Genomic DNA, 19,929 nt, shown 5'->3' on the forward strand with positions numbered 1-19,929 from the left:
TATTCTCCTATATACCACCTAATTCTTCTACTTGGTATTCATCACTGTCAGAAGCCTTTATAGCAGTGAATGAAGGCTTTATGCTTAGCCTCATTATCAGCTCAATGATAGAGGGCAAGCCATGCACATGAAGTTCAGTACCAGAGATATGTTGTTAAAATGCTGCAATTTGTCAGCATTTAGATAAACAAATGAGGGGCAGACTGAGTGTGTGAAGTGACCTCTGAAGCATTCACGGGATATTTTGCCACTTGTTCTGAAAAACGTATTCAAGTTGCTCTAGATTTGCTTGGGTGGAATGAGGAAACATTTATTTAAAAACGATCTCTTTGACCAAGGCAGAAGTTTACTCTCATTCTCTTTTAAGTTGCTTCTCTCTGTGTAACCCTATTCTTTGTTTACTATTGTGCTTCCCATAGACCCTGACATTCCAGTAAGTCGTCTTGGGCTTGATCCTGAGCAACTGGATGCAACAGCACATTCCTGTTGGCTTAATCGCCTGTCAATCTATGGTGTGAAGAGTTCAAAAACAACTAATAACCCATGTGAAGTGATAACATATCACAGTGATGTAACTGAAGGAATGCGTTCTTCCCTGCTTTGGCTAATAAATAATAAATCAAAGCACAAAAGCAGAAAAAAATGTCAATCTCCTTAGAGATTTGACACACTCTTTCCTTCCCATTGGGAAAGCTGATCTTTTTGCTTTTATTTTCAGTAATATTTACCCTGAGGCTTACGTTTGCCTGTTTCCTGTCAATTCTTTCTCCCAGCGCTTGAGTGGAGCATGCTTAGAGAGAAGACAATGCTTCTTTGCAGAGGACTCCATTTCTCAGTTTCTTACAGAGTTTTTAATGATGCCGTGAAAGCCAGGCACCCGAGAAATCAAATCAAATGAATTGTAACACTTTCTGAAAAGCAAGATTATGCTACAATGGGGTTTCAATCACCTCCGGGAGAACGTTTGTCTGAAATCAGGCCTTCCTCAGATTATACACAGCTGTTGAGCTGCCTGATGCTTTCACAGCTTTCCTATGTTGAAGGAAAACCTTGGTGGCATAGGATCACCATCAATCTCAATACCTCATACAAAGTGGAGTCACTAAAGTCTCATTTGCAGCCCCTTTCTTTTTGGCCTATACACAAACTTTTCTGCTCATTTGAAGAGAATTATGTGGGCTTAATTAAGTGTAGTAACTTATTGGTAGCACAGTGCCCAATCAATGAAATGTGCAGATGTGATGTGAAATGATGGGGCAATGCTGCTGTGAAGAATACAAATCAGGGTGACGGCTATTATTTGTACCCAAAAGAAGTTATTTGGGACTCAATTATCCCATTCATAGCAATTGTGGTGCACCAGATGGTTACAATGCACAAGAGTCTTCCATGACCATAACATTTTTTCTGAACACCTTTTCTTCTTCTCTAATTCACCATACGACGATTAGTTTCTTATTGGGTGTTTATTGAAATGAAGGGGGCTAAGGAACAGATTTAGTGCATCAAGGAACAAAAGGGAGGGGAGACCCATGAATCAAAATAAGAGACTGCAGCTTGCCTCTGTTGTTTTTCAGAGGCCTTGGAATAGTCGCCTTGCAGCTTATCTGCAATGACCTTCCCTCCCCTTCTTTCTCTTGCTCCCTTCTCTCTCCAAGTCCAGGAGATGTAAAGTTTTTTAAATCTGACCGGCTGCTGTGCCGTCTGTCAAAGCCTTTCCAGCCAAGTGAGCAGTTTTTCATTTAATTCATTGAGTTGTCCTCAATAACATTAATTCCTTCTCATCGGCACTATTGAAGCAGCGAATAGGAACAAAACCAAACGAGGTTGTGAATATAGTGCCGGTCATTAACTAGGGGCACTGACTCTATCATCTGTTCATCTCTTCGTCTCACTGAGGTGTTTGCAATATAAAAGGAAAAGCAAAGGGGGTGGGAAGAAAAGGAGAACAGAAAAGCCTAAGGAGCCAGGTTCTCAGCCTGACCAAATCAGCTTATTTTCTTCACAACCAATGAAGCAACAGCTGTTTATACCAGAAGGATCTGCCACTTGCACTGGTGCTATCCCAGTCTGTGGGCACTCTTGCCCAGCACCCATGTGAATCTGTTGGTGGGAGGTTAAATAAAGATATCCCAAATGAACCCTTTGCATGTGCAGGAAAGGGGGAGCAACTGTGACGCATTGCAGCTGTATGTCACCCATATTTATGAGTGACAGGATCTTTAGGACAAGAAATCCTCTGCCTAGGCTCAGGTGAAAGTCCTCCAGACAGCAGCAGTCTTGGGTTTGCACCTGATGATCAGCAGCCCTGTGCAGAGCTTCATGCTCACGCAGAATGTGAAGCATGCTGAAAATGAGCTAGCCTTTTCCCTTGGCAATCATCACTTTCTAACCTGTTTTATCTCCTGAGCCCAGCAGTGTCCCAGCACTCCCAGACTGGCATATTACAGGAAAAGGAGTATGTAGGCTTCACTTTTAGCGTACCTGTTGTTATGGTTACATTTGTTTGTTAAACATAATGATGGCTTTGGGAGTAATGCATTTATGACTTTCCTGATTAAGACAACGGCATAGCTCTGGTGGCGTCTACTTGAAACTTGATCATGTGGCTTCAGAGGCTGGCAACCACATCCTACTTTGGGGTTAGCCAAATAAAACTATATTTTGGTTTAGTGCTGCTAGCTTTGAGGAAATGATGGTTATGATATTTGGGCCAGAGTTTATGTTTACTTAAACTACAGCTGCCACGAGACAGAGTCCATTTTTCCTAACTTAACAAAGAAAAGCAGCATACAAAATATGCCTTTTTAATAAGATTTTTCAAAGGTGCTTTCCAACTTAAAGACACAGACCATGCAATGCCACTTGTGTTCTGAAGCCTATATCGAAATGACACCAAACTGCAACCCACAAGCCCAACTCATGCATTGCAAATTGTTTATTATTTGCAAATACATAAAGCTTGCTGACATGTATCACATAGATCTAATTTCAACCATGTCTTTGCTTTAATAAACAAAACATGCTGTACCAGCAGAGCTATAACTAAGTGATGATAACATCTGGTTTTCAGACCATGTACAGATCAGAAAGATAACTTTTTCTCCCAAAACAACAAAAATGTGGAAAAAACCTAAATTCCAAACTTGCCTTTCAATGACTAATTTACTAATCATATAAGCAGAGGCAGATTTTCAAAGACAAGCAAGAGTTTTACCACTCCTATATACTACTGTTTTTCCCAGTACTCTTAACTCTGATCTGATCTGGGAATTGAGTCCATCTCTAGGTTCAGATGGACCATATGCACCCTAAGATATTTCCAGGAAAGGTGCACCAGAATACAGAAGGCAAAGAAGAATGGTTTGAGAATCCATTCCTTCCTTTTCTTGCTGCATGGCCTGCTATGGTGCCTGTGGGTCCCCATAATCCTTTTTTCTATCTCAGTTACATCCTTTACTGCACAAATAGACCCCTGCGTTGCACTGCCTATGAATTGGACCCCTGTATTTTCTATTTTGCTTAGCTTAGGAACAATACTTTGCACTGTCAGGCCACACAATATTTATCAATTTCCATGAGTTCTCCACAACTTAGGCTTCAGGCAGCACCAGCAAGTTCTGGACTACTATTTGTGTTTTACAGGCTAATGAAGTTATAAAGATAAATATAGATCTGATTAACTTCAGCTTGGCTACATCTCAGCCATTCTGGGGTTGGAGTATACACCCTGGCCATGCCTCAGCTGCCTTTTGGGAAGAGACCAGAGCCAGAGACCTTCCTGCATCCTGGTTTCTGGTGGCACAGGCAGGCACGGAGGCAAGCTGTGCTCCGATTGCTCTCTGGCCAGCACAGTCAAAGGACCGCAATTATGGGAAATCTACCTCACAGTTTAGATGTAGATCTGCTTTACCACCAGCAGAAGTGGGAACAGAAACTAGAAGCCTTGATTCAAGTCATTTTCTCTAACACCTGCATTACTGTCCTACCACTAATTGGATCAAAAAGCCATATGGTCTCCTAACACGCTTTTTGAGAACTGCTCACAGCAAGCAGAAAGGCAGCTAGAGAGCAGAGAAACACCATTAGTGATCCCAAAAAGTGAAAAGAAACTTTCTTTCTAAGGGTGAGTAACTGCATTTAGAGGATTAGAAACAATTTGTTCTGTTAGGTGGAGAATAAAACTCTGGCCTCACTTCAGTTGAATGTAAATCTTCCATCATCCTTGGTGGGGAGAGGATTTCACATAGCATTCGCTGTGTAGCTTAATATTATTGCAATAGAGTGGTGTAATACTGGCATTTCAGAATCTCCTTTAAACATGAGCTAACTGAATTTTGGCACAGCTTTCCTGACCATTGTGCATTTTTGAAAATGGGAATCATGTTAGTCAAAGTGAATTACAGTCTGTACCCTCTTTGGTAAACTTCAGGATAATTTTAAAATTTGGCTCATGCTCTTGCAAAACTCCAACCAGATCTCATGTCATTGCAACTGGGAGACATGGTAGTTACACAATATGGCTAAGACCATAAAAGTTTATTCCCACAGTGTTTTCAGATTAGGCTTTAACTAGGACCCAGAACTCATTTTGCAGAACTGAGAAATGACCCCAAGCTCTGTCCTGATTTCCTGTATAACTGTTCTGATTGTACTAATTCATCTAACCAAATTTAGATCCAGCAGTCAACAGGTGTACTGTAACCTTAAAGGCTATGCGGCTGTCAAATACAGCCAGGCAGCTCCTACACACGGCACTACACATGTTCAAGCCTCAAAGATTTGTCTGCCCCATAAGTATTTTTATTAACTCTTCCTTTACCAGAGGCCTCCACCAAGCCAGGATATTACTGGGCTACATCTTTGCAAACACATTAAAAAAGCAATTTTCTGTTCAGAGGGATGTAGGCTGGTTTCTCTGAGAGGCACCTAAATATCTCTGGAGAGCTCCATTTCATAGTGTAAGAGATGAGAGGAGACAAAGAGAGGACACTAAGAGGTACTCGGGCCAGGAGGATGAAGTCATGAAAATAATGAGACCTTTCAGTGCAGGTCTCCCAGTGGGTATGTATGCATACATCTTCATTAGTTTTGGCTTTCCCAGTGACACCCAAAAAACAGGTGGACTTTGTGCACCAAGTCGGTATCAGAAATTATCACAGTTTCATGATTGTTTGTATTATGCTCGAGTTGCTTTGATATTTTAACTTGACAATATCTTTTCCTTTCAAAAATTGCGTTGGTGACATTTTAGTTTCAGATTTCTACTGAGATTGTCCATAGTACGTACATAGAAAAATAAAAAGAAACAAAATTTATGATGCTGCTTTGTCTCTCAGGCAAGCAGAGAAGCTTTTCCTATATGTTTTGTTTTGATCTTATCTATTAATGGCTACAGTTCCTTTGTTTTCTCCAGGTCTCTTATTTTTATTTTTTAGTAAGAATACACTCATGCAAAAATATCTATGCTGAAGCTTGAAACCCCCTGAGACCTATCCAAGTGCTATGAATTGAATGTACAAAGGAATGTGTCTCATTAATGGACATTTATATATCATCTGCATAATCACTTTTTTTCTATTCCCTCCCCCAACCCCCTTTTATGCTTTTTGTCATTTGGCTTTGGCCATACGCTGGCTCTCAGAGGTCAGCTAACGACCAAGAGGTGGATGAGGAAATTATAGCTCACTCTATGGAGAATCTAAAATATATAGCCGCCATCGACTCTGTCAAAAGTTTTTTTCCATATTTAAGGAGATAGTTGAAAAGAGGTTTAGATTTATTTGGATCAGTGTTAAGGTCAAAAACAGTCATATCTTTTCATATCTGCTGAATTAATTACAAATGCTATCTAGTTAGGCTGGACTGTTACAGTGGTTTCCATGCCTTTGAAAATCTATTTTCCAAATAACTGGAAAAAAATCATTTGCTTTGACTTGTACCTGAGATTATATGTATCTGTCTGTTTCTTCATGAACAACTTAAAAAAAGAGCTTAACTACTCTGAAAGTTGACTTCAAAAAAAGTAGCCATATTTTTGTTCCAAATCTCATACTCTTCAAACTAACAAATAAACAGCTTTTTCCTTTCTCGTAACAACTCTCCTGAAACAAATAGCTTCACTGAAGGCAAGAGAACTGTGGCATCCCAAACACCCAAATCTAGATTCTTTTAGACTATACACTGTTATGAGTGGAGTTTGCAATCAAAATACAGGCCTCCATTCATCTGGAAATATATAGAGCAGAACAAAATCTGTCATTCGTTTAGAACTGTAGTGTCTCTGCAAGGCTAAGTATTAAGTATGATATTTAGGTAGGGAAGTAATAAAGGTAGCACTTTGAGGCCCAAAGTACACCTTCTGGATGCTTGTATATTCCCACTAAAGTCATACAAATATTTGTGAGGCCAGATATTTATCCAGGATAAGTTCTTTGACCCCAAGGCATGACACTGATTTGCACCTACTGGGGATCTGGTCCTAAATAAAAAGGCCAGATTGCTACAGCTTTCACTTAACCATGCAGAAGCAAAAAAAAACCCTCCAAGGAGACTTAGGCAGAGGTTCCCACAAAGGCAGATGTGAGTAATGAGGTCTGAAACAGAACTGGCTAGGAAAATGTCACTGAAACAGTTTGGATTGCTTCCCCAATGGAGTTCTACAAAAGCTTTTTAAAAGAAAAGCTTTGCAAAAATTGAAACATCACATTTTGACTTTTTAGGAGCAGAAAACTTGATTTTTCCTTTTTGAAATTAATTTTCTTTTCCAAATATGTTTCATTGTATATACATTAAAAATAGATTTAAAAACAGATTTAGCCACAACATGCCTAAAGACACTCAAACTTGTCACTCCCATGTCGCCAAGGGAGGAAGAGGAGGCTGCCACTGTCAAACAGAGCTCCATCCAGGCTGCCCTGCTTTCACTGTGTGTGGCTGCAGTCACAGTCTGGTAGAGTAGGACATACCCACAAGCAACCTTAATACACTGTGTGGCATCTATCGCACAGTGTTGTAGCTAGTTTATGCAGGCATAGTTGTGCAGGTACTGGAAGTTTGGTGGGGATAGCCCTCCTGGGCTCATAACCACAGCACAGTGCTTGAAAAAGGACTTTGTATGTTCTTTCATATGTACCTTTGTATGTCCCTCCTCCTCTCCTCTAGGGGTGGGAAAGGCAGGCTACAGTCTGAATTGACGTTCTTCCCTCTTTTAATTAAATGCATTTGGTTAGCTGCAATTGGGGCCCTTTGAATAAGATAGAGCGTCTTTGAAGACTGCTTGGAGTCCAAAACTTTCCCAAGGTTACAAACTTTCACATGGCATGAGAATTTCCTCAGTGCCTGATAAAGTTGTTTGTTGAGATTGGAAGTGCCTCTGCGGCCCCCATCTTCTCCAGTCCTCTGACCCTCCTCCTTCTGTCCCTCCTCCATCCCTAATTCTCCCTGCCCTTTTTTGGCATCCTCTGCTCCTGCCCCAGTGCCACCTGAGGCTTCTCAGCAGAGCTGGGGGGGGGGGGGGGGGGGGCACTTCTTGATGCACTGCAGATGTGGGCCTTTAGTGGTGCTTTCACATGGAACTCAAATTGCTTGAAAAGGTCTAACCCTGTGACTAAATTCTCAAACCTGCAAACGAAAAGCAAAGCCCGTGCTCCCATCCAGACTGAAAAGGGCAAGTTAATGAAAGAAACCCCCACCCTAGTAATTCACAGGATGCATGAAAAGAAACCTAAACCCCCCACATTCTCAATGCTAATTAAGCAATAATGATCAAGGCACAGAGTATTTCCTGGGGATTAATAACTAACTGGGAGGAGATGATGACCCCAGACAGTCATTAATCCTCAGGAAATGCCCTGCATCGAAGTTCTTATTGCTCCTTCAGACTAAATATGTGAGAAAAAAGTTTTTAAAAACTCTATCTGGCTGGAGGTTTTTCAGTATATTTTTTCTTTAGTCATGATTATGAGCCCCCTGGAGTAGAAAATCTCAGGTCCACCAGCCAACCAGATTGCACAAAATATTCCTCCAGGTCCCACTACGATCAGAGATACAAATCAAATCAGTTTCTCAGATACGCTCTTCCGCAGATGTATCTTGCCGTTCTCCAAACATTCGGAGCCCGATCCTGAACTGCGTCAAGCTCAGTGAGGGCTGTTTCAGAGCTGAGCCTCAGCACCCCCCATTTCAGCATACCCTCTGACGCTCTCCTCGTCCGACCAGCCCCGAGCCCCAACAGCTCACCGCTTCTGACTACAGGACCTGGCTCTGGGAATGTGCTTGATTTCTAACACGTGCTTAACTTCAAGAAAATATGTACGCTTAACTGACTTGAATGATTTAATAGATGAGGTTATGAATCAGAAACTCTATTCACCTGAGATCCTTATGTGTTTAACTATTGGCAGAGCCAATAACAGGAGACACATGCTGAAAGTTAAGCCATACATAACAACATTTTCAGGAACTGAAACTGCATTTAAAAGCACCAGCCCTGAGCAGAGAGCAATCTCTATGCTGTACAGATGGCTGAGAGGGCAGTGTAGGACTCAAGCCTGGTGATCACTTCAAGGTGTTCTCACTATAAATCTCCTGTCTTGTGTGTGGGTGCGTGGGAATGCACACTGCGCTCTTCAAACCAAACAATTTCTATCACAGTTTCATAAAGGAGAATTGATCAGATCATATTAATAGTACAACTATTTATTGCAAACTGTTGTTTGCAATGAAGACTCCAAGAGACGCACACATCCTTATGTATAAAGGGAAGATAAATATCACAAGTCCCTCACACACTGATGTTTTCAGGTCTGCTTAAGTCAGAATTGAACTTCTGTAAACAAAAAATGGAAGTTAAACAAAAATTTTCTCATTATTATTGGTAGTCTTTAAATTCTACTGAAAATAGAAATTTTGTATGCCATTAAATACTTCCGTTAGCTTAGGAATAGAAATTAAACATAAAGAAAAGAGAATCATTATTTTCATCTTCCCAGCTAGGTTAAAAAAGACAATGCAATAAATACTATAAATGGTATAAAAAGGTGAACTCTGTTTCCTAAAACATTTGCTGTTTAATATTAAAAAAGATTAGTAATGGTACAAGGAAAAAATATGATACATATTTATATATGTATATGTGTGATACGCTCTTATTAAGAACAGTTTTAGTTCTAAGCATCATTCTTTCAGATCTTCTCTATCACTCCTTCTCAAAAAAACCTCCAAAGGATGAGAAAAAAAGGTCTGATAACAATAAGCCCTGCCTGACTTCAGCTCCCACATTAGTCTGAGACCAGGGAAAGCATTCAGCACCTAACAGGATTAAGCTAAAGAAAAATACTTAAAAGAAGGTAGTTAAAATTCAGTTGGCATACTGGTGATATTTGAGAGTGGGGGTTTTTTTTTTCCAAAGCAGTTTTACTCATATCTAATGATAGCATCTCTAATCAGAAGAAGAAAAAATGATTCATAAAGCAGTACAATGCAGCATACTACAGAAAGCTAGTAACTAAAACATATATCTGTATGAATTAGCAAACTCTGTTTTGCATGGAGTTCTCCCTAGATGCTTTCACAGGACCCCTGCTTTATCCTTCACATAAATCTCTTCGCTTTGCTGCAATACCAGCCCTTAGTGTTAATAACACAATGTCAGCATTTTGGTTAGATTTATATAGAAAAACTACACTGAAAATTGCCTGGTCATTATACATTCCTTTAGAATCAATGAAATGCTATAAATCTTCTTTAAATACATTTGTGCTTGTATGATTCAAACATTACTCCATAAATGTACCCTGACATTCATTAGAGCATACTTAAGTATGGTGTTGTAAAGAAGAAAAAAAATGTAATAAAGCCGCTGTGCTAAAGTTGCTATTTTTTAAAAAAATCGAGTACGTACAGAGTATATTCCGAGAGCAGGGTTGGGAGATCCGTTTGAGAGATGAAAATTAATAACTAATCTAAAACACAACCAATTCTACTGATCCTCCATACCATGAGAGCAATCACTTGGTCTAAAGTTTCACGTTGGCCTATTTCTTATTAGCTGGGCTAAGCTGGCATCGAGGGGCTATCATCTGTCAAAATATCAGCAGGAGGAACAATTGACAAAGCCACCACTTGAGAATGTTGAGTAAACTGGGTAAAAAGCAGTGAAAGAAGTTAATGTGCAACCTGGCACACAGTACCAGCCCAAGCCGTGAGAACCACTTACGTGATAATTGGTCCCTCACAATATCTTCTGCTCTGTAAAACATTGTCTTGGGCTTGTCTTTCAGCACAGGAACTGATCTCTTTGAGACGCAATGAAACAAACACCCACCCGAAAGCCCCCTCCAGCTGACAGGGGAGGAATCCAGGTGGGAAAGCTTGCAATTTCTGAACGGGTACAAACAGTTTCAGGTAACTCCAGACTCACCCAGGGTCAGCGGAAAAAAGCAAACCGTTTTTTGAAAGAAGCAGTAGCACATTTATAGGCATTCATTGGTTCAGTTCAGACAGAAATGAGTAGCCTCTGGGATTCATAGTATCTCTCTCCCTGTTTTATCCTCCATGTTGTCCAACCTTAAAAAAAATCCTTATTGTACTGACTAAGCATTGCCAGGGGAAGAAATGTAAAACCAGGAATCAGAACGGTAACAGAGAAAATTATCAAAGCTGGTCTATCTACAAAGTAGGTGTCTAGGCAGCAAAAAATATTAGAATATATGAATAGATTATGAGACACCTTGTAATACATGTGTTTCATAGTACATCCAAGCTTCCTTGGCCTTTGTTCATATATGCATATCTATATACATACATATATAGAGAGAGATTTTTAAAAATCGGGGTGGAAGTGACCAAAACCAAAGCTAGCAAAGTATTACCACATTAGCACTCATGTGCATTCATATCCATACGCTGTACACAAACACACACGCATGCATCGGAGAGGGCAGCCATTCTGCAAGGCAGCATTCCTGTGCCGAAGTGAGAGCGAGTCTACGCTTCATTTGAAATCTATACTGAAGGATAAGATGATGCAAAGCCTGTAACTGGAGGGGTGAATTTCACCCTATAAGGCAAATTATTTTACTCGCTAAAGTTGGTTCACTTTGAGTTTGTAAAGTGACCTAGGAGACTGTTCTAAAATGGGATCTTCTTGAGAGAAAGGGTCTGATTTGTAGCTACTGGAAAATATGAAATCTGTGTATGTTTTGGCACATCTTTAGATTCTCAAGAGTCAAGAAACAGACCTCTTTGTTTTTTAATGATTCAGAGAGTGGCAGCCAGTCCTTAAAAAGTGGGAGAACTCAATGTTTGTAAAGCAAATATAATTTCCTTTATGACAGAAAAGTTCCCATAGCAGAATCTGTTATTTCTTGTGTTGTTTTAAAAAATAGCGATCCTTGTTCAGGCTTGTTGCTAGAGCAACAAACATGTGGGCAAATGTTGTTCTTGAGATATGCTCAACAGCAGGCCAGGTGTTCTTTTGTATAGGTTTGGGGTCTTGTCATGTTAAAAACCATAGATGAATCATGACAAATTTCCTTCAGAATTCACCAAAGCTTACAACAGCCATAGTTTCCTTCTCAGTCTGTACTAACTCAACCCCTGTTCTATCAAAAGCACTATCCTTTCCCTAAGTAGTCATACACTGACTCTCAAAATGTTGATGGAAAAGTAAAAGCACAGTGTGTGCTTGGTATCCAAAATTAAAAATAACCATTATGGGATTTCCTTTGATGAGATCATGCACTGTCCCACAAAAATGGCAATGCCACAGCCAGAACAACTACAGGAAAATAGCAGAGATAAAAAGACAGCACAAAAAAGAGAGACTAAAACTAGCTCCCTCATGAATAAGACTGGCATACCTTGCTGTTATGCTCGATAACCAGGCCAAAGTTGTGTAAAGAACCTCAAAAAGCCTGCTATACCCGGACTTGGTTCAGCCACTGTAAGGGAATTAGAAGGCTCCTATTTGAGGACCACTGTTTACATCCTGGTAAAAAGAGCTCCCTGGGGAGAAGGGGCTGCAGCACTGTGGATATGCTAGGTCAAAGACGCAGCTGTAGATTGGAAAACCCCATTCCATACTGCCTTCAGGCACATATCTATACTGATAAATAAAAGGAGTCCAGGAAACGAGCTCAAACACTGGACCCCTGAGCATCTATAATACTTAATTGTCCATTGACTCCCTGACCATTTCTCAACTTCTCCAGCTAGCTCCCTCCAAAACCGTGTCCAGGCACAGGCTAGCAACAATGCACTTTGGGGACTGCTCCTAAAGGCATTAGATACAAGGCATGATTTGGCCAAGTCATCAGTTCTGCAACACTATTCTAGCAGGCTGTTCACCCTTGGACACTCCCACACGCCCTCATGCCATACCCCTGTGCATGTATCATCAGCTTCATGCTATAACAACATGCTTGAGAGTTGGGACATAGCCTCACTATGACAATAGACACTTGATCCTGGAAAACTCAAAATGTTAATTTTGTTATAGGGCCCCTTGGCACCCCATGGGGCTCAGATGAACTCCAGGGGAAAATACTATGTTGTATGAACAAAACCAGTCTGCTGTAAAGGGGGCTGGCCTTGAGCAGTGTGAACCAGTCTGTGCCATTTCACCTTGGGCATGAGGACTGGTCCCTGATCCTCTTCTATTTAGAGGTGTTAACACAACCAACCAGACCTGAGGCCTCTGAAGTGAAAAGGTTGTGGTTTTAGTCTCCATAACTCTGCCCTTATTGCTCCCCGGCTACCACATTGGGCATTTCCCTTGCCCTGCCTTTCATCTATGCTCCCTTTTTAATTGAACAGGCAAAGGCTACAGGCAACTTTTTGTTTAAAGGAGCTCAAGCCCACACAGCAAAATGCTGTCTTTGCTACAGCAGAATCATGCTGGTCCTCAGGCAACGGAGGCCTCACTGATCTTACCTCACTGCTTCCTAGATAGTGTAACTCCATTAACTTACTCCTGATTTACCCGGGCCTAGGAGAAAAAATGGCCTTCCTTTCCTTGCCAGAAGAGCAGTTAATAAACTGAAACCAGAGGAAATCAGGACTGGTTTAGGCTTTGCCTATAGGTCAAATAAGGCTGAGGTGGTCTAAACAGTGCAAGGCAGTAACTGTCAGTAAGGAAATCATAACTTTTTGTACCCTTTCCTAGGCCACCACTAGCATACGGTATGCTCAACAGATGGACTGATGCAGAGATGCACATCTGGAATGCAGGTGTTCCACCAGATACTTGGTGGCATTTCAGCAGCTGGATTTTCTCTGTAGGCATCCTCCACTCTTTATTGCCAAGAAAGACATTTGTCCCTAATTGGCATTAACAATAACAACAATATCTCCTCCTCCTTAACAAGCTGAAACCTGGAGTCAGTCACACATCTCACTCTGCTTCCCTTTCCTCTAATTCTCTTATGATTAGACCACCCTCCTCTTCATCTGCTTGGCAGACTGCTACGCTGAGGTGGATATCAGGGCCACCACCAGCTGCTAGTTCTTTATTGCTTGTCAGTTGTTCAGCTGAGCATATTTTTTTTTATTCTTTGGCAGCTGGGGAAACACAGAGGAGAACAACAGTGGCTTCTTGAGCTTGAAGTTATTCAGGTCTGTAGGTAGCTTTTACAGTCTGACCATTGCGGTCTGCTTTGCACATAGTGCTGCTGTGTTAATGAAAGAGTCACATTTCTGCAATGGAGGGGGGAATTTACTAGAAGCCTTTTCAGGCAGGGTAGCTCCAAACACAGATAAATTAAATGAATAAATCTCTTAGGAGATAGGCCCCATTCATTCACGTAGCCATACACCCTGTCTGAGCTTTGCTAAGCAGCTCCAGGAGCCTGCCAGGAAAGATAGTGATGTGTCTTCTAAGCAAGGCAGAAGGCTACGCACACACTCCCTAGGCCACTCCAGCCGGCGCTAAAATGCACGTTCACCTGAAAGCACACAGTAGTACTACACAGAAAGTACAGGCAAAAGTGGAATTATTTAACAGGAATGGTCAGATTAGCTGAGCAGATTGTTAATCCATACTCCAGCATTCCTTCTTCTTTTTTCCCCCAGGTATATTCTCATCCTCAAATGTATTAAGAATAGACACTTAAAATTCAGCTTCCTATTCGTAACAGCATAAACAAGCTACCAAAAACTGCCATGACTATCTGGAATATTTCATCTGAAGGTCACTCCCAAGAGAACAAAGACTTGCCTCAAGCAAAGAATGCGGGTATTTGATTTTAGAGGATTTGTGGCATCCTGCTACCACTTTACTTCTGTAGCACCTTTTAGAATTTAGCCAAATAGAAAGGCTGATTCAATACAAACGGTCAGTAAATTTTTAATATTAGGCTCTTGATTATTCTTCTCAACCAAATTATTGTATCGTTATGAAACATACCAAGTCAATAAAAGAAGATTTTTGAAAAAGGAACTGAAGCAAAATATTAAATATTGTGTGGCTGTTTAAAAGTACTTATTAGAAGGCACTGCTTAGCACTCACTGTCAGCACAACAAGGAAGTTTGTAATGTACCCCACTGTGCAAATACTGAGGCTTTCTCGCTGGTTGAACTTGTGGCCACCTGTGGCTATGATGTCTACTGAGAACAGTCATTTCTGAAAACACCCTGTTGTTCATATTACTATACTGTCTATTCCCATTGTCATATACATTTTTTTCATCCGCTGCATCTTGAGTGATAGGTAGACTGCAATCTTTCTGGGCATGAGCTTTGTATAGTACCATGAATGAGATGACCCTGATTCCTGACTAGAGACTGCACACATTACAGTAACAACATGCAGAAACATTAATGATTAATTATATTCAAACCATGATGACTTACACATATCTTTAGAAACTAACTCTTATCTTTTTTTTCCCATTACCCATGTTTTTCATAGAGCTCCCTGCTTTTTATTTTGTTTTGTTTTTTTCCATGTTGGATGAAGTTTTAGTTCCTTAAATGCCTTACTTGAGTTGCCCAGATCTTGGTTACAGGGGAAAAAGAGTAACCAGAGTTATTCATTGGCTCATTCTTTCCAGCTGCAGAGCTTTGGGTGGGAAGAGATTCTTGCTCTCTTCTCTCCACCTCCCCCAAGTTTCTGAGCCCTGTAGTCTGGGAGTAACTAGTAACGTAGTATGCTTACCAGAGGCATTTATTTACTAACCCACTGTTGTAGAAGGGAAGCTCATAATTCACAAGCAAGTCTCAGACACACAGTGACTCTGGGCACTGTTACTAGGCTGGTGCTATGATGGAGGTCACAGCCTAGCCTGACAGGAAATATGTTCCAGCTTTTAGGGCATTTGCCCAAGCATTAGGAAATCCTGTCAGAGATTTGCTGCATTACCCCACGAGCCTGCTTCTAATGCTATTGAAATACCAACTATGGGTGCCTCCGTTGCTTGTCATGGTTATTGTGGCGCGTAAAGTCAAAAGACCAATGGCTGATCCAGACATCTCTACTCAGTCATGAAGGAAAAGTACTTCTGGCACCCAAGTTAGGCGGAGTGACAGAGATAGATCTTACTTAATTTTTCTTTCTTCCAAAAAATAATTGCTGCCATAGTGGTAAATGCTTTGAATGAAAGAGAGTTTATCCTCATAAAACTGTGAAAGCATTGAGTATCTGTGGTCCCAGTCAGTCTTTTAGAGCAAAAGGATGGAGATTTTAACATCAAAATAATTAAAAGCCACAAGATGATCCCATTGAAAGCTTGTTAAAAACAGCCTGTAGATACAGCATGTGTAATAATCCAGACAGCTGAGCCCAAACTATTTTCTTTTAAGCTACGAACCTATATTTAAGTTCCTAGGTCCAAATTTGACTTCCCAAATACTGAAGCAACCTCCCTTTCAAACACGTTGCTCATCCTGCAGCAGCTACTGCAGGCATCCCTGAGAGGTTTTCACCTCCTTGACTCTTTTAGTGGGATGGAGGCTGTAGTGACATGGCAGTGGCTAAAGAAGCTGCTTTAACTTTTGCCTGTTAGAAACAATCCTTTAGGGAATTTCAGCCAGATCTGTGTTGCTGGATCATAGCTGATTGCTTCTGTTGATCCCAGGTTACTTCAGTAACTACACTGTCATCATACCCAGTGAAAACAAAAATAAAAAAAAAAATGAAGAAGAGACAGAAGCAAACAGTTTGCTCAGGGATCTGGACAAAAGGAGAGTCTCAGTTTTCTGTGACTAATAGCTGAGATGCTAAGGGTCGAAAGCAGTTTATTTCTCAACATAGTATTATAGATGAGATGCTTTGACTATGCTATCCTTTGACCCATTCTATTAGTGGAAAGCTTCTTAAGACTTTCATATTCTCCAAGGCCTCTCTTTTCCTTGACCTGGACTGAAACCAAATACCATACCACAAACGTATGCTATTTCAGGCATTTAGATAGAGTTTTACAATTCCAGGCTGTGATCAATTACCGACTATTGAAGATTTATAACAAGCCCCTTTTCCACAGAACTGAAATCTGATGGTGACTTCAACTAGGAACTCAACTAAAGTTGAGGAACTGATACGTAAAGAAGAAGCTCCAAATGGATCCCTATTTCAAGATTTAGTGAACTCAGAATTGGAAATGTTTGTGCTAGATTTCATCTAACAAACACAATTAAAGAATGAATCTCAATTACAATAGAAATTGTCTACAGGAAAAGCTTACACCAATATAAAGGTAGAGTGGGAAACTCCAGTTATACTGCAGACACACTGATATAGTTACTCCTATGGATACATTTATTGCAGCCTTTTTTTCATTTTATTTTTTGGTACTGGGGAAGCAGCTTACTTCTAAGCTTATTTCTAAGCACACAAAAAGCCAGTTATATTCTGAAAGAATGGGCATGGATCAATGTATCCAACTAGTGCATTTAAATTAGAAGTGTAGTTGTCTCTATGGTCAAGAGAGCACAATAGTTTCATAGGACAAGTCTACTCACATAAGACCACTTCATCAGGCTACCTATGTAACTAGCCTCCTAACAGAAGTGAGGTGCCTGAAGTCAGTTGGGATGAACATGGGCCTACAATATCCAGAGGCTGTATTATACTAATGTAACTGGTCAAACATTTGCCTGTGGATGAGTCCTACCATTTCTTTGCATACCTTAGTGCTAAAAGGGACTTAACATTGAGGTGAAATCTGATTTACTTCAGACCCAAGTAAATGACCAGATATCTAAGCCTGCACTATGCAACACTGCATCACATGGAAATGTTCAAGCTAGCTTCGAGCAAGATGTCTACAGAGTCAGAAGTGGTATATCTATATATCAGCGTGATATTTCTAACATAGTAAATAGTCCTGCTGAGACACAGATTCGAAACACCATGTTAACGTGAATTTTCTTTTTCTACAAGCTCTATGCAAGGTGTTTGCATGGAACTGTGGAGGTACCACCAGTTCACTGGGATCTTCCTGCTTGAACAGCGTGACACCCTTAGTGAGCGTCCTGGCATGTTCATTACTCAGCCAAGTCACATTTTAACAGAGCTCGCAAGGATAGATGAATGAAGAAAATAGTTAATGTAGTAAGTCAGACCCAGAAATTGTGCTTACAGTCCACCTAGCAGAACTACAGTGAGAGGGAGGAGGGGTTATTTCTGATGTAGAACAGGTACGTACTATTCCTTCTGTAAAAATAAGCAAGAATGGCTATATGTCTCCCAATGAGAAGAGAGAGCCTGCATTCAAGGATGGCTCACTGCTCTCTCTCTTTCAGAATTATCCATGTCAGAAATATAGGATTCCAATCAAAGATTACCCTGTAGTCTTCCTATCCAGCCTAAGTTCCTATTGGTCTAAGATAGCTTAATAACTAAATACAAGGTACTCCAAATGAACAAGCTACTTACATGGCCCGAGGCCTTACAATGATTCTCAGGAATAATATGTATTTCCTTCCCACCCTCCACCCCATCTTTCTGAAGCATGTTGCAGAATTTTTAAGAGAATTCTCCACAAAAGAGCAAGTGAACTGCCTTGTTTTTCTGAAGGACATCTGTAAACCATCTTACAAATTCTGAAAACACATAGTTCTGTTCACAAAGACACTGAAATTTCCTGTTTCTGTGATTGCAATGGTTTTATATGCCTCCACCATTATGTCTCGTTAGTTCTAGAACCAAACCTGTCATGTTACAAATAAGGCACATCTTGATGGATGATACAGATGTATTCTAAGTGTTCGGGATATCGCTCTGAAAATCATACGCTGCTAACTTTCTTGGCTAACCCTCACTCTCTTGAAGTTTCAGTTTCTATATCTGTAACACTCTTCAGCACATGTAGGTAAAGTACCACATAAATATTAAGCATTTTTGTAAGAACAGATCTGGATATCCTCAATTATAATGCTTTCATCCATGCATTCCTTCTGATTACCTTGAAACCAAATATATTATTTTTCACAGGTATTTCCAAATCTGGTCTATAACGAGGAATGAAGATTAGAGCCAGTAAAATTTTTCAGCTGGAAAAATTTCCCATAAAAAAGTCAAGGCTTCCTTGAAAATGAAATTTTTCATAGCACTCAAGAGTTACATTTATCAGAGTTGAAAGCTCAGAACTTCCTATTAACTTCACAAACACTCACTTCAATCTGACTCTACCCAGGCTTTTAAAAGCATCAGGAACACAGTGTGGACATTCATATTAAAAATTAAATCTGACAGGCAAGACCATATTTTCTACAACATTAATAATTCAAGAATTTTATTATTCTGCCTCATTAATATTTTCAATTTTTCTAATCCAGTACATATAAAGACAACATTCAGAAGGTTTAAAAGATGTTAATCATTATCAACATCTTTTCAGTTATGAAGCATATAGAGGTCATGAATTGGTCTGAGATCTTCCTATCTGAAAAACTAAATTTCTGATCTCATCATACTGCTACAGAGAGGCCTGAGGGTGAGGAGGGTCTGCTGAAGCCCTAAGAGATGCTTCCAGCCATGATGCACTGAAGGGTTTTATCTCAACTCTCTGGCCTATAGAGGCTTGCAGACAATTCAGAGCTGGTGTATTTAATGGTGACTTTCTTACTGAGCTAAGAGCAACCTTTGTTTATATGTAGCCTATAAAACATGTTAGGCTATATTTTTATATTATGCAGGAGTTTTTCTGAGATTTCTGTTAAGTACAGTATGATGCTGTTTGTAATTACACCACTTTCTTTCCAGAGATATTGGACTTTCAACTTTCTTTTGCATGCCACTGGAGGCCAAGGATATTTAAGTATTTCAAAACAGGTCTCAAAGATTTCTTTAGTGCTTCCTTCACAAATTCTTAACTTTCAGTTACTGCAGCTTTGCAGGTGGATGGATTGCCCAGCTGTCATTCTATACATTGGTTTTGTATAACAACTGGAGTCACATTTTTCTTGCTTTTTTTAATAGTTGGATTTTCATGGATGATATTTGCCAAGATTTAAGACACTGTGATTCACAGAATAAAGTCCCAGTGTGTCTGCCCATCAGTATGTGTGCTAAAGAAGCCAAGCCTTCTCTGGATGCATTCCCAAAACTACACCAGACTAGATACAAACCTGCACTATTTTACTGCTTGCTTTATTAGTTCTAAAATCTCCAGATTCTTTACCTCATTCTGGCAACGGAAAGCTGGGAGGAGGGCTTTTAACTGGATATATATTATAAAAACACTATGTTTAAGTCTCCTTTATATTATTAGAGTGGAGAACTGACCCCAAATTCTTCAAAGCTGTAATGAATAAAAGGTTCACTACATTTCAGATATCCTCTTCCTCTACACCATACTCTCTCTAGGATTGGTTGGGGTCTTCACCTTTATTACATATATTATAATCTTTCTAAATATAGAGTGTATACCCCACACCAGAATCTAACTTGTCTTGCTCTTTATTTACCTTTGCCAATACTGAGATGA

This window comes from Dromaius novaehollandiae, chromosome 3, assembly GCF_036370855.1.
Source record: "Dromaius novaehollandiae isolate bDroNov1 chromosome 3, bDroNov1.hap1, whole genome shotgun sequence".
Taxonomy (NCBI): Eukaryota; Metazoa; Chordata; class Aves; order Casuariiformes; family Dromaiidae; genus Dromaius; species Dromaius novaehollandiae.